The sequence below is a fragment of the Oxyura jamaicensis genome, chromosome 1 (assembly GCF_011077185.1).
Source record: "Oxyura jamaicensis isolate SHBP4307 breed ruddy duck chromosome 1, BPBGC_Ojam_1.0, whole genome shotgun sequence".
Classification (NCBI taxonomy): Eukaryota; Metazoa; Chordata; class Aves; order Anseriformes; family Anatidae; genus Oxyura; species Oxyura jamaicensis.
This window is the reverse complement of record NC_048893.1, coordinates 156,527,363-156,543,461: the sequence shown is the minus strand read 5'-3', so window position 1 is coordinate 156,543,461 and position 16,099 is coordinate 156,527,363. Positions and strand designations below refer to the sequence as shown.

The 16,099-nt window shown below is 44.7% G+C and overlaps 1 long non-coding RNA gene across 1 annotated transcript in view; it reads left to right on the top strand.

Annotated features, from left to right (window-relative positions):
* The window catches only part of LOC118163220, a 742,076-nt gene that overhangs the window by 217,430 nt on the left and 508,547 nt on the right, over nt 1-16,099 (top strand). Inside the window, exon 2 of the long non-coding RNA XR_004748928.1 lies at nt 11,098-11,105. This is a non-coding gene — a long non-coding RNA (uncharacterized LOC118163220). The remainder of the gene's footprint in view (nt 1-11,097; nt 11,106-16,099) is intronic.

Below are 16,099 nucleotides of genomic sequence, written 5' to 3'. Positions count from 1 at the left end.
AAAAAAAAAAAAAAAAAAAAAAAAAAAAAAGGGGGGTTTATGATCTTTGGAAAAGAGGGCAGGCCACTCAGAAGGATTATAAGGATGTTGTAAGGATGAGTAGGGACAAAAACAGCTACTGCTGTTAAAGAAAACAGAAAATGTTTTTATAAATACGTTAAGACGAAAAAGAGGACTAATAAGAATATCCATTCTTTACTGGATGTGTGGGGAAACTGTGATGGTTTCGCTCGGGTGGGTGACCAAGCTCCACCACAACCGCTCTCTCACTCCCCCTCCTCAAAGAGGAACAGGGAGAAAATACGATGAAAGGGGCTCAAGGGTTGAGATAAGGACGAGGAGATTGCGCAGTAATTATTGTGATGGGCAAAACAGACTCAGCATAGGGAGATAGTAAGATTTATTGCCTATTACGAACGAGCTAGAGAAGTGAGAAACAAAGGAAAGAAACCAAAAGCACCTTCCCCCCCCCATCCACCCTCTTCCACCTCCTCCCCCCGAGCGGCGCAGAGGAACGGGGGAATGGGGGCTATGGTCAGTGTATAGAAATTCTTCTCTGCCGCTCCTTCTTGGTCACTCTCATCCCCTGTGCTGTGGGGTCCCACCCACGGGATGCAGTCCTTGCTGAACTGATCCAGCGTGGGCTTCCCACAGGCAGCAGCTCTTCAAGAACTGCTCCAGATATGGGTCCGTACCACGGGGTCCATCCCTCGGGAGCAAACTGCTCCAACCTGGGTCCCCCATGGGCAGCAGCTCCTGCCAGGTCACCTGCTCCTGCGTGGGCTCCTCTCCACGGGCTGCAGGTCCGGCCCGGAATCTGCTCCGGCAGGGGTCTTCCACAGGCCGCAGTCTCCGTCGGTGCAGGGCCACCTGCTCCACCGTGGTCTCCTGCACGGGCTGCAGCGTGGAACCCTGCTCCACTGTGGTACTCCATGGGCTGCAGGGGGACATCCTGCTTCACCATGGTCCTCACCACAGGCCGCAGGGAACTTCTGCTCCGGCGCCTGGAGCACCTCTCCCCCTCCTTCTTCACTGACCTTGGCGCCTGCAAGGCTGTTCCTCACTCCTCTCACTCTCCCAGCTGCTGTGTGACGCAGCGTTTTTTTTTTTCCTGTCTTAAATCTGCTCTCACAGAGGCGCAAACAACATCACTTATTGGCTCAGTTCTGGTCAGCAGTGGGGCCCTTACCAAACATGGGGCAGCTTCTAGATCCTTCTCACAGAAGCCACCCCTATGGCCCCCTGCTACCAAAACCTTGTCACATAAACCCACTACAGAAACTTAGTGACGAGAGATAAGGAAAATGCTGAGGTGCTTAACACCTTCTTTGCCTCAGTCTTTACTGGCAAGATTAGTTGTTATCTGGATACCCAGTACCCTGAGCTGGTGGAAGGGGATGGGGAACAGAATGTGGCCCTCACAATCCATGAGGAAATGGTTGGTGACCTGCTACAGCATTTGGATGTACACAAGTCGATGGGGTCGGATGGGATCCACCCAAGGGTACTGAAAGAACTGGCGGAAGAGCTGGCCAAGCTGCTTTCCATCATTTATTAGCAGTCCTGGCTATCAAGGGAGGTCCCAGTCAACTGGCAGCTAGCAGATGAGACGCCCATCTACAAGAAGGGCCTGAGGGTTGACCCAGGAAGCTACAGGCCTGTTAGTTTGGCCTCAGAGCAGATTATCTTGAGTGTCATCACGTGGCACTTGCAGGGCCACCAGGCAATTAGGCCCAGTCAGCATGGGTTTATGAAAGGCAGGTTCTGCTTGACGAAACTCATCTCCTTCTATGACAAAGTGACACACTGGGTGGACAAGGGAAAGGCTGTGGATGGGGTCTACCTTGTTTTCAGTAAGGCTTTTGAAACTGTTTCCCACAGCATTCTCCTCAAAAAACTGGCTGCTCATGGCTTGGACTGGTGTACGCTTTGTTGGGTTAGAAACTGGCTGGGTAGCCAGACCCAAATTGTCGTGGTGAATGGAGTTAAATCCAGCTGGAGGCCGGTCACTAGTGGAGTCTCCCAGGGCTCAGTACTGGGTGTAGTTCTCTTTAATATCTTTATTGATGATCAGGATGAGGGGATCAAATGCACCCTCAGCAAGTTTGCAGATGACACCAAGTTAGGTGCGTGTGTCGATCTGCTCGAGGGTAGGAAGGCTCTGCAGGAGGATCTGGATAGGCTGGACCGATGGGCTGAGGTCCTCCTCACAACCCTTCTTATAGATGGGTGTCACATTAGCAAGTCACCAGTCATCTGGGACCTCTCTGGATGACCATAACCACTGATAGATGATGGAAAGCAGCCCAGCAATCACATCCGCCAACTCCCTCAGCACTCTTGGGTGGATCCCATCTGGCCCCATGGACTTGTGACAGTCCAGGTGGAGCTGCAGGTCTCTAACTCTTTCCACCTGAACTGTGGGGGGGGTTCTTCTGCTCCTCGTCACAGACTTCCAGGTCAGGAGGATGAGTACCTAAAGATAACTGGTCTGGCTAGTAAAGACAGATGTGAAGAAGGTGTTAAGAACCTCAGACTTCTCAGCCTTTTCCTTATCCTCAGTAGTCATGTTCCCCACTGTGTCCGGTAAAGAATAGAGATTCCCTGGCCCTGTTTTTGCCATTAATATATTTATAAAAACATATTTTTTTCATCCTTAACCATACTGGCCAGGTTGAGCTTGTGCTGGGCTTTGGCCTTCCTGATTTTTTCTGTGCATTTGGTGGCATATTCCTTGTACTCTTCCTGAGTTGCCTGCCACTTCTTCCACCGGACATAAACTCTTTGTTTATCTCAGACACTCAGCAAAAGTTCCCTGTTCATCCACGCTGGTTTTCTTCGCCATTGGCTCATCTTACAGTACATGGGTACAGGCTGCTCCTGCGCCTTTAAGACTTCCTTCTTGAGGAGCATCCAGCCTTCCTGGACCCTTCTGCCTTTCAGGAATGACTCCCAAGGGACCCTTCCTACTAGTATCCTGAATACCTGAAAGTTAGCCCTCCCGAAGTCCAAGGTATGATTATTTAGCTATAGATGTAGATAGAAAACCCCATGAAAACTGAACAGTTTTCAAATATTTTGTACACTGTGTTATCCATAGCTAATGCAGAACAGAGGTTCAATGAAAGATTAGGTGATTCTTTTTATGTTTACACAGACACATATGACATATACAGGAAAGAATTACATTTATTTTTTTTCCAATATGTCTGCTGGAAAAACTACACAGCAGGCCGTAATGAATATAGAACAAAAATAGAACACAGGAAAATAGAACACAGGAAGTTCCACACTGACATGCGAAAGAACTTCTTCACGGTGAGAGTGATGGAGCACTGGAACAGGCTGCCTAGGGAGTTTGTGGAGTCTCGTTCTCTGGAGATATTCAAGGCCCATCTGGATGCCTACCTGGGCAGCCTGCTCTGAGGAACCTGCTTTGGCAGGGGGGTTGGACCCGATGATCTTTCGAGGTCCCTTCCAACCCCTACAGTTCTGTGATTCTGTGAATCCAGAAGATTCCTAGAATACATTGAGGATTCTTGGTCCAGGTATTACACAAACCAACCAAAGTAGAAGCATTACTTGACTTGGTGCTCACCAATGTGGAAAAGCTCATTAAAGAGGCAGTCTGGGCTGCAGTGACCATGCCCTGGTTGAGTTTGTGATCTTGAGGAATATGGGCATGGAAAAGAGCAAAGTTTGGACCCTGAACTTCTGAAGAGCTAAATTCAAGGTATTTAAAGACCTAGTAGATGAGATCCCCTGGAACACAGTCCTTAGGGACAAAGAAGCTGAGCAAAGCTGACAACTCTTTAAAGATGTTTTCCTTAGAGTGCAAGAACTCTCCATCTTCCCATGTAAAAAAGCGGGCAGGGAGGGCAGCAACTGGCATGGCTGAGCAAAGACCTGCTGGGCAAACAGAGGTGCAAGAAGGAAATGCACAGGCAGTGGAAGAAGGGACATGTGGCCTGGGAAGAGTGCAGGGATGCTGTCCAGATGTTCAGAGATGGGATAAGGAAAGCCAAGGCATAGATGGAACTGAGCTTGGCAAGGGATGGAAAGAATAACAGGAGGGGATTCTATAGGTACATTGCTCAGAAAAGAAAGGGCAAGGAGAGCGTACCCCCTCTGATGGATGAGAAGGGTGAACTGGTAATTACAGATATGGAGAAAGCTGAAGTACTCAACAACTTTGTATCATTCTTCACTGACAGTCAGGCTTCCCAAGTATTTTGTTTCCCTTAACCCGTAGATGGTGGCTGGGGGAGAGAAGTCCCACCCACTGTAAGCGAAGACCAGATTTGAGACCACCTGATGAAATTAAACAGGTACAAGTCTATGGGGCCTTATCACATGCATCCAAGAGTCCGGAAGGAATTGGCTGATGTAGATTCCAAGCCTCTCTCCACTCTGTTTGAAAAGACCTGGTAGTTAGGCGAATTCTCTGGTGACTGGAAAAAGGGAATAATCACTCCCATTTTTAAAAAGGGTGGAAAGGAGGATCCAGGGAACTACAGAGCAGTAAGCCTCACCTCTGTGCCCAGCAAGATCATGGAAAAGATCCTCCTGGAAGCAATGTCAAAGCACATGCAAGACAAGGAGGTGATCGGAGACAGTCAGGATGGTTCCATAAAGTGTCAATCATCCCTGACCAGTCTGTTGGCTTTCTATGACAGAGTGACAGCATCACTTGACGAAGGAAGACTGATAGATGTCATCTACCTGGACTTCTTCAAGGCCTTTGACATGGTCCCACATGATATTCTGGTTTCCAAATTGGAGAGATATGGATTTGATTGGTGGACCATTCAGAGGATAAGGAGTGGGCTTGAAGGAAACACCCGGGGAGTGGTGGTCCAAGTCTACGTCCAAGTGGAGTCCAGTGACAAGTGGTGTACCGCAGGGGTCTGTTCTGGGACTGGTATTGTTTAATATCTTTATCAGTGACATAGACAGTGGAATTGAGTGCACCCTCAGCAAATTTGCAGATGACACCAAGCTGAGTGGTGCAGTTGATACAACAGAAGGAAGGGATGCCATCCAAAAGGATCTGGACAAGCTTGAGAAGTAGGCCCACATAAACCCAATGAGGTTCAAACAATAAATGTGCAAGGTGCTGCACCTGGGCCGGGGCAATTCCAGACATGAGCCCAGAATGGGAGAAGACCTCATTGAGAGCAGCCCTGTAGAGAAGCCATTCTGGTGGACCGAAGGCTTAACACGAGCCAGAAGTGCACACTTACAGCCCTACAGGATAACTGCATCCTAGGCTTCATCAAAAGAGGTGTGACCAACATGTTAAGGGAGGTGATTGTCCCCCTATATTCTGCCCTTGTGAGGACCCACCTGGAGTGCTGCATCCAAGTTTGGGACCCCCAGAACAAGAAGGATGTGTAAGTGTTAGAGTGAGTCCAGAGGAGGGTGACAAAGATGATCAGAGGGCTGTAGCACCTCTCCTACGAAGAAAGGTTGAGAAAGCTGGGGCTGTTCAGGCTGCAGAAGAGAAGGCTCTGGGGTGACCTCATTGCGGCCTTTCAGTACTTAAAGAGTGCTTATAAAAAAGATGGAGAGCAACTCTTTGCTCAGTCAGATAATGATAGGACAAGGGGGCATGGTTTTAAACTAAAAGAGGGGAGATTTAGATTAGAGGTTAGGAGGAAAATCTTCACTCAGAGAGTGGTGAGGCACTGGAACAGGTTGCCCAGATGGGTTGTGGATGCCCCATCATCCCTGGACATGTTCAAGACCAGGTTAGATGAGGTCCTGAGCAACATGATCTAGTGGGTGATGCCCCTGCATATGGCAGGGGGGTTGGAGCTACATGATTTTTGAGGTCCCTTCCAACCCAAACCGTTCTATGATTCTTATTGCTGATTCAGCATTTTGGCCACAAGCACAATGAATCTTATGGGCTCACTATGCCTGGGTTTTGGACTAGTTTACTTTATCTATAAATGAGTTAGCTTTGCATGAAGCAGTCTTAGGAAATAAATGGACCAGCTTTGGCAAGTTAATATATTAACACAGCCTGATCTACTGTTGTTACTGGAAAACAGGCACTACCTTACCTTATTTAGAAAAAGCTTGGGTAACTTTACTCTTACTATAGGATATGGATGGTGCAAATATCCCTGAAGGAAACAGATATATTAGGAGAATATAGATATAAGTCTAGTCTGCAAACTAAGCCCTGCCTTCTTGGACACTGTGGTATTGACTTTGTTTCTTTTACTTCAGAGATAGGGTAGCAAAAGAAAGCATTTTCTGTTTTCTCCAAGTCTTCCCCTAAATTCTTCATACTATTCTGTTGCCTGCTGCAGCCTGAACTGCCTTTCTCTCCTCTGGTTATTTGTCTGCAGATACATACAGGCAACCAGATTTATGGACTAATCACTGAAGTCTTATATACTAAGCATTTTTTTGACATAAAATACTTGTTCCTACTTATGTACAAACAGGACATATATAAATAATCATAGTAATAAGCCTTGGGAGTGACTGTGGTAAAGGATGCTTAAGTTTCAGTCAACAAGGGATTGAATTTTCTGCTTTTAATAGTAAATTTCACAACTTCTACTCTAGTCCTATGTTTTCAAACTGTGAGTTATGATACCCAAGAGAGTCACAGAAAGATTCAAAGAAATTTACGAAGTATTTATACTATCTGTGTAGCATTAATTACCCAGCTGTTGTTGGCAATTAAAGGCAGTTAGCTGTTCCCTGGCTAATGGTACACTTGTAGACAATAATTACAGCAATTTCTCAGAGCACATAACAGCCCTTTTGATTTGAAAGAAACAGGAGGAAGAAGTTCCATTTGGAGGATTTGCCTTCAAAAGCAATAGCAATTTAAAGGGACTTGTATTAGCAAAAACATTTAGGAAATGCTGATCTAGTCCTGCAAGAAGTAATAATAGCAAAGTTATATATATATATAGATTTATATATAGAGAGAGATTTTACATTTATATATATATATATATATATATAAATGTAAAATCTTAATCTAATTTAAGTCACATGACTAATTTAAAGGAGTCCATGATGTCAATTTTCTTTGTGCAAGCAAATTCATGATCAGGTCCCAAAACCCTTCTCTTTTTGTTTCTTATTTTAGAAAATGTTTTATGTTAACTTTATGCGAAAGAGTATTACAGATTCTGTAACATAAAATCCAAATAGCAAATCTTACCACAAAACCAAGTCTGCTGCAGCTGTTTCTAAAGTATCATTAAATAAGAGAAACATTTACCATTTTGGTAAATGCCATTATCTAATTCCATTTAAACAGTATTTATTATTTACAGGATTTTCTATGATGTAAAAGTCTGCCGCCCAATCTGCAGATTCATATTACACAATAAGGTATCTGTAAGTGGTACATAGGTTCAGTTTTTCCTTCATTCTGTACTGTATCAGATGTGTGCATGTCCTAATCACCTGACTGGAGGACTTCTCTATTCTCTCTTGGTTACTTTGGTTGAGCTGCTGAATTGAAGGGCTACAGGACTATTAACATGAACACCATTTTCTAGCCCAACAATTAAGCCATTTACTTTGGAAGCAGGAGCCCAAAATTCTATCCTGTGTCCTCTGTTTCTTTGTCTCTGAATGAGTATCTCAACTCCAGCATTATAAAACATATTATTATACAAGGGTACCAACATTTCTGACAAAACCAATCAACCAACCAAAACTAAAAATAAATAAAACCAAGCAAAACAATTTTTAAAATAAAAGAGGTTACCTGTCATTTTTTAAAGGAGTGATAAAGTTCACTTAAATCCAGGAAAGAATTTGGGGCTGTTATCTCAGTCTCTAATAATGATCTATCTTATGTTTGCAATTACTAAAATCCCAATGAAATTTCAGATGTCATCTGTTATCTACAGGTACTAAAGCACCTCTTTTCTCAACAAGCCTGCTGTTAAAAAGGTAATAAAACAATTTGATGGAAACATCTGTCTCAGAAGACTGATTGTAAAATTCCATATAGATTCAAAAAGGACTCTGACTGTTCCCTGAATTTAAAGTGCTCCCTCTGAAGTCACTGGACTCCTCAGTTGAGATCACTATGGAGGTTTTGCAAGCACTATGAATATACATACTTATACAGTTATATGTACTTTGACAGCTGTAGGGGGAATCTTGAGATACCTTCTCAAACTTTGACAAAGATATGCACTGTCTGCTATATCACACACAGATGCATCTTTTCATAACCAGCTGTGCTGAGAACTGTGTTAGGGAAAAAAAAAAAAAAAAACAAACAAAAAAAAAACACCATCACCACCACCAACAAAAAGAAACAGATTGAACTTTTGTGTCCCCATGCCAGTGTTCTGTGTGAGAGATATTAACGCGAATATCAAGTCTGGATGGAGCATTAGGTGAATGCCACATGGTAGCCAAGCCAAAAGTGGTGTGAAAAATTATTTGAATAAGAATCTTTTAGTCCACAAGGGTCTTCACCAGAGCCTTAATTTCTCCACTTTCCACTTATGGGACCCTGACTTCCCATTCCTACCTCCAAAAGATAAAGAAAAACAAAAGAAAACAAAAGAACAACAACAACAACAAAACAATTTCTTTAATTTCCTTACACCTCTGAGAATAGCAGAGGTTCCCCTGAGCAACCCCACAGTGCACACTGAATGCATTACCTAGGAAAGTGTTTTTGCTGTCTTCATTTGGGGCACAACAAAGTGGATGGCTCTTACAGTGGATCAGCATTTTTTTGCATGAGAACAGAATCTAACCTTTCAGAAAAAGAAGACATAAACAAGGCCCAGATGTCAAATGAATCTGAGAGGATTGAATGGGGACTGGCAGACTAGTGCTGAATGTAGAAGATGACCTGACTTCTTGGAAATACAGTAGGAAAACATTCTTAGGCTGCTCCTGGTAGGGATGGGTATATCCAGGCCAGAATGAAAAAGAAGCTGTTCTTTTAGAAGAGCTTCTTCTTTCTTGGGCTGATCTACAAACACACCTACTGGATGGTTAAAACTCCATACAGTCTGATGAACTTCACAATAATAGACAGATATTTGGTTTCTATATGAAATATTCGCTCCTGTCTGACTAAAGTGGCACTGATTAGTGGATGCTTTGGGATTGTTATGAAGATCCTGACAAAAAATTATGAAATAATGGTGAATTACATAAAACTGAAGGCAAATACCAAGAAAAATAAATACTCTTAATACCGGTTCTAGTTGTATTATTATCTTCCTCTTTCTCTCTAAGAAAGTTGAAAATCAAGTTTTAGATGGCTCTGTTTTAACAGAAAGTGAAATCAAGTTTAAAGGCATACACATATATGTAGCTGCAAATGATAGCAGCTTTGTTAAAACCACACAGATTGTCTCCATACATTGAACTACCAAAATCTCCAGTTTCTGAGCCTAGAATGCATTTTTCTCTAAAAGCAGAATCAGAGAACAGAATCATAGACTCAGTTACATTGGAAAAGACCTCCAAAATCATAAAGTCCAACCATTAACCTAAAACAGTGTCCTGGTTTGAGTTAGGATAGAGTTAATTTTCCTCCCAGTTTCTGGTAGGGTGCTATGTTTTGGATGTAGGATGAGAATAATGTTGATAACACACTGATGTTTTACTTGTTGCAGAGCAGTGCTTACACCAAGCCAAGGACTTTTCAGTTCCTCGCTCTGTCCTGCCAGCGGGCAGGCTGGGGGTGCAGCAAGAGCTGGGAGAGGACAGACCCAGGACAGCTGACCCAAACTGGCCAAAAGGGTATTCCATACCATCTGACGTCATGCTAAACAATATATAGGGTTGACTAGCCGGGGTGGGAGGGCTGGCTGCTCGGGGATAGGCTGGGCATTGGTCAGCAGGTGGTGAGCAATTGCATTGTGCATCACTTGTTTTGTACATATTATTATTATTATTACTATTACTACTACTATTACTATTACTATTATTATTATTTTATTTTCTGTCCTAATAAACTGTCTCTATCTCAACCCACAGGCTTCTGTTTATCTTGCTTCTCTACCCCACCCCAGAGAGGGAGGGAGGAGGGTGAGCGAACAGCTCTGTAGTGTTTAGGTGCTGGCTGGGTTAAACCACAATAGTCCTTTTGGTGCCCAACGTGGGGCACGAAGGGTTGAGATAACGACAGATCTGACTAGAGTGTATTAAAACAAAATTCTGATAAGCATTACAAAGTTTAATATTTACTAATCACAATGCCGATTTTTGTGATCTCAAGTCTGCTGTGCCTGTTTTCCGAATTGAGTTATAGCACATTACTTACTGTATGTGTTCCCTGTCATGTTGCTTATCACTGCTGGGGGTTGGTACAAGGTTATTATTTTGCTGTACTGTGTAACACTGGCTTACAATATGATAAAATTACCGGCCATGAGACTAATCTGGTATTTGTACTCAGCATTGTCATCAACTCCATACTTTGGGAACCCTACCTCAGAAACTATTAATAATTACACTTTTAATTCTTTTTCTTCAGGGAGCCGATCTATGGAGGGGTCAGGGGAAGATGTTTTTTTCCCATTTGTTCACTCTCCCTTTATTCTCCTCCAGGAGAGTTATGGTAGCTTTCCAAAACTTCAAATATCCTTGGGATGTTCAGACCAGCATGTTCTCATTGTTATGCCTCCTGAATGTGCTTCAGGTTTTGTCTAAGGTTAAACAAATACTTAAGAGTGCCATCCAGAGATCTGTCCTGAGGCAGGATAGTTATGAGTGGCAGGGAGAGTGGGAGGACATAGGCAGGCATCTAGAGCAGTGGGCACCTCCAGTGCTTTGGAAATTTACCCCTGAACAATTGAAAAATCCTAAAAAACTGGTGGAGTGCTTGAAAAAGGTGTGTCAGCACCCTGGCAGTACCAGACATACAGAAATCAGTGCAACGTGCTAGGGCTTGGCCTGTGCTTACCAAGCTGCACTCAATGCCAATATAATCCCAGTGACAGACCCAGCGGCCACTTCAACCTCTGAAAAAGACCCAGCAGCCACTCCAAGCCCTAAAACGGGCCCCAAGGCTGAGCCAGGGAAACAAACTGTATCAGTGTTGCTTGCACCCATAACCAAGGTGAAAAAATGGTACAGAGACTGAGGTCGTTTAGAATGCAGAGAGTCTTCTGCTAGGTCTAGGTGTAGAGAAGATGAGGCCGGGCTATTAGAGGAGCAGGAGGATGAAGATGAAGATGTCGTAAAAACAGCATTATCTAGCCGAAACCTAAATGAGTGTGAGCTATGAGATGTGCAAAAAGATTTCAGTCGCTGTATAGGCGAGCAGCTTGTCACCTGGCTGCTCCAGCACTGGGACACTGGAGCCAATAGCGTGGAATTAGAGGGCGGGGAAGCCAGGCAGCTGGGATCCCTTGCTAGAGATGCAGGCATTGACAAAGCAATTGGAGATGGAGTATGACTTTACAGCCTCTGGAGGCATCTCCTATCAGCTGTGAGGGAAAGGTATCCTTACAAGGAAGAAGTTGTATGTCTTCCAGGCACGTGGACAACTATGGAGAAGGGAATCCAGTACCTGGGGGAATTAGCAGTACAGGAGGTGATTTATGAAGACCTAGACAATGAACAAATATTCACAGATCCAGATGATGTCAAGTGTACATGACCCATGTGGTGGAAGTTTGTACGAAGTGCACCAACATCATATGCCAGCTCATTGGCAATAATGGCCTAGAAAGAGGATGAGGAACCCACAGTGGGTGATGTGGCTAAACAACTCTGGCAGTACGAAGAAAGTCTCTCCTCTTCCTTACAGACCTGTGTCTTGGCAGTGGAGAAACTTTCTGAAAAGATCCACCAAGTTAAAGAGAATTTATCTTCCTCCCCACCTGTACAAACCAGTGTCTCAGCTATTAGGGGTAAGTGCCCTTCTGTGCAAGGAAGACGATACGGTGGGTACACACTCCATACCACCCTGTGGTCTTACCTACATGACCATGGAGAGGACATGAGAAAATTGAATGGAAAATCTACCTCAACCCTAGAGGCATGGGTACGTGAGTGTGGTGGTTTTACCGTGCTAGGCAGCCGAACACTACAACCGCTCTCTCACTCCCCCTCCTCAGATGAGGAAGGGAAGAAAAAAAGGAAAGAACAACTCATGGGTTGAGATAAGGATAATATAATTAAAGAGAAAAAATATTATTAAGGAAAGATTATTATTAATTAAACAATTCAACTAAAGGGAAAAAAGGGGAAAAGGAAGAGGGAGGGGGAAAGGGAATAACTAAACAAAACAAGTGAAGGCTATGTGGAAGTGCAGAGGAAAGAAATTACTCTCTACTTCCCACAAATGAGCAATGCTTGACCACGTCCTTGAAGCAGGGCCTCAACGCACGTAGCCGGTGTTTGGGAGGAGGACAGACGTTTTCATGAGGTCCCACCCCTCCCCTCTTCTTCCTTTTTCCACCTTTTATTGCTGAGTGTGACATCATATGGTATGGAATATCCCGTTGGTTGATTTAGGTCAGCTTCCCTGGTGATGTTTCTTTCTCACTTTTTTGCCCACCCCCTAGGAGGGTTAGAGAGAGTCCTGATGCTGTGCCAGCACTTCTCAGCAGCAGACACAACACCGGTGTGATACCACTGCTGTTCTAGCTACAAGTGCAGAGCACAGCACTGTATGGGCTGCTGCAGGGAAAGTTAACATCCCAGCCAGACCCAGTACAGTGAGTTGCAAGGAAAAACAATCAGAAAAAAAGGGGTTGTCTGAGAAACTTGCTGCTACAACTTCCAGCAGGCAGTCCTCCAGACACAGAAATGAAGATTTTGACCAGGATTAGAGGGACCCTGCCTCCAGCCAGGGGGAGAAAAGGGACAATTGAGTTTATTGCACTGTGTGGATTCTATGGCCTGGCATGTCAGACACACAGAAGTATAAGGCTTTAGTAGACACTGGAGCACAATGTACTCTAATGCCATCAAGCTCTAAAGGGCCAGAACCCATAAGTATTTATGGAGTGACGGGGGGATCCCAGCAGTTAACTGTATTGAAGGCTGAAGTGAGTCTAACTGGGAATGAGTGGCAAAAGCACTGTGCTGTGACTGGCCCAGATGCTCCATGCATCCTTGGCATAGACTATCTCAAGAGAGGATTTTTCAAGGATCCAAAAGGGTTGCGCTGGGCTTTTGGCATAGCTGCCTTACAGATGACATTAAACAATTGTCTACCTTGCCCGGTCGCTCAGAGGACCCTTCTGTTGTGGGGCTGCTGAGTGTCAAAGAACAACAAGTGCCAATCGCTATCACAACTGTGCACTGGTGGCAGTATCGCCCCAAACGAGACTTCCTGATTCCCATCCACAAGCTAATTCATCAACTGGAGAGCCAAGGAGTGATCAGCAAGACTCATTCACCTTTTAATAGTCCCATATGTCCAGTGTGAAAGTCTAATGGTGAGTGGAGACTAACAGTGGATTATCGTGGCCTGAACGAAGTCACACCACCACTGAGTGCTGCAGTGCCAGGTGTGCTAGAACTCCATTACGAACTGGAATCAAAAGCAGCCAAGCGGTATGCCACAAATGATATAGCTAATGCATTTTTCTCCATCCCTCTAGCAGCAGAGTGCAGGCCACAGTTTGCTTTCACTTGGAGGGGTGTCCAATACACCTGGAATAGGCTGCCCCAAGGGTGGAAACACAGCCGTACCATTTGCCATGGACTGATCCAGTCTGCGCTGGAGCAGGGGGAAGCTCCTTATTATTATTATTATTATTATTACTATTATTATTACTATTATCACTATTTTATTTTCTGGCCTAATAAACTGTCTCTATCTCAACCCACAGTCTTCAGTTTTTCTTGTTTCTCTCCCCCATCCCAGAGAGGGAGGGGGGAGGGTGAGCGAACGGCTGTGTGGTGTTTAGCTGCCGGCTGGGTTAAACCACAACACACTGCCAAGTCTACCACTAAACCTAAGCACCACTTCTACATGTCGTTTGAATACCTCCAGAAGTAGTGACTTAACTACTTCCCTGGAGAGTCTGTTCCAATGCCTTGCAACCCTTTCAGCGAATAAATTTTTCCTAGTATCCAACCTAAACCTCCTCCAGTGCAACATTTCACATAATCATAGAATGATTTGGATTGGAAAGGACCTTAAAGATCATCTAATTCCAATCCCCCTGTCATGGACAGGGATACTAGACCACTAGACCATATTGCTCAAAGCCCCATCCAACTTGGCCTTGAACACTTCCGTGGTGGGGCACCCACAACTTCTCTGGGCAACCCATTCTAGTACTTCACAATCCTCAGAATAAAGAACTTCTTCCTAATGTCTAATCTAAATCTATCCTTTCTTAGCTTAAAACCTTTCTGTCTTATCACTACACTGCCTGACAAAGAGTCCCTCTCCTGCTTTCTTGTATCCTTTAGGTACTGGATGGCTGCATTGAGGTCTCCCTTCAGAGCCTTCTGAACAGCCCTAACTCCTTCAACCTTTCTTCATAGGAGAGGTGTTCCAGGCCTTTTAATCATCCTCATGACCCTACTCTGGGTTCTAATAGGTCCATGTCCTTGTGCTGGGGTCCCCAGAGCTGAACACATTACTCCACGTGATCACCTCCCTCAACTTGCTGGTCATGCTGCTTTTCACAGAATCACAGAATCACAGAATTGTAGGGGTTGGAAGGGACCTTGAAAGATCATCGGGTCCAACCCTCCTGCCAAAGCAGGTTCCTCAGAGCAGGCTGGCCAGGTAGGCATCCAGACGGGCCTTGAATATCTCCAGAGAAGGAGATTCCACAACCTCTCTAGGCAGCCTGTTCCAGTGCTCTGTCACCCTCACCATGAAGAAGTTCTTTCACATGTTGGTGCGTAACTTCCCGTGCTCTATCTTGTGGCCATTGCCCCTTGTCCCATCCCCACAAACAACTGAGAGGAGGTTGGCTACATCCTCCTGTCTCCCAGAAGGATGATGGTTTTGATGGTTCAACCAGGATATGGTTGATCTTCTGGGCTACCAGTGCACATTGTTGGTTCATGTTGAGCTTCTCACCAACCAACACACCCAGGTCCTTCTCCTGAGGGCTGCTCTCAATCTATTCTCCACCCAGACTCTATTTGTGCTTGGAATTGCCTTGGCCCAGATGCAGGACCTTGCATTTGGCCTTTTTGAACTTCATGAGATTCATACAGGCCCACCTGTCAAGCCTGTCTAGATCCCTCTGGATGGCATCCCTTCCCTCCAGCACGTCAACCACAATACACAGCCTGGAGTCATCGGCAAATTTGCTGAGGGTGCACTCAACCGCCACTCTCCATGTCATTGACAAAGATGTTACACAGCGCCAGTTCCAATACTGACCCCCCTGAGAAACACTACTTTTTACTGATCTCCACTTGGACACACTGAGTCATTGACCACAACTCTTTGAGTGCAACCATACAGACAATTCCTTACCCTCTGAGTCGTTCTCTGTCACATCCATGTATCTTCAATTTAGAGACAAGGATATCATGCAGGACAGTGTCAAATGCTTTGCAAAAGTCCAGGCAGATGATGTGATGATGTCAGTTGCTCTTCCCCTACCCAACAATGCTGTAACCCCACTATAGAAGGCCACCTGATTTGTCAGGTGCGATCTGTCTTTAGTGAAGCCATGTTGGCTGTCAGTAATAACCTCCTTATTTTCCAAGTGCCTTAGCATGTTTTCTAGGAGGATCTGTTCCATGATCTTGCCAGGTACAGAGGTGAGACTGACTGGCCTATAGTTCTCTTGGTCTTCCTTTTGGTCTTCCTTTTTTTTTTTTTTTTTTTTTTTTTTCTCTTTTAAATGAAAGTTATGTTTCCCATGTTCCAGTTAATGAGAAATTCACCAGACTGTCATGACTTCTCAACTATGATTGACAATAACTTAGCAACTACATCCACCATTTAGTTCACTCATGACCCGCAGATGTATGTCATCAGGCCACATGAACTTCTGCACCTTTACATTCCTTAGGTGATCTTGAACCTGATCTTATCCTACAGTGGGCTGTTCTTCATGCTTCCATTCCCTGCCTTTGCCTTCTTGGGGCTTGGGCTATGTGATGGTTTCGCTCGGGTGGGTGACCGAGCTCCACCACAACCGCT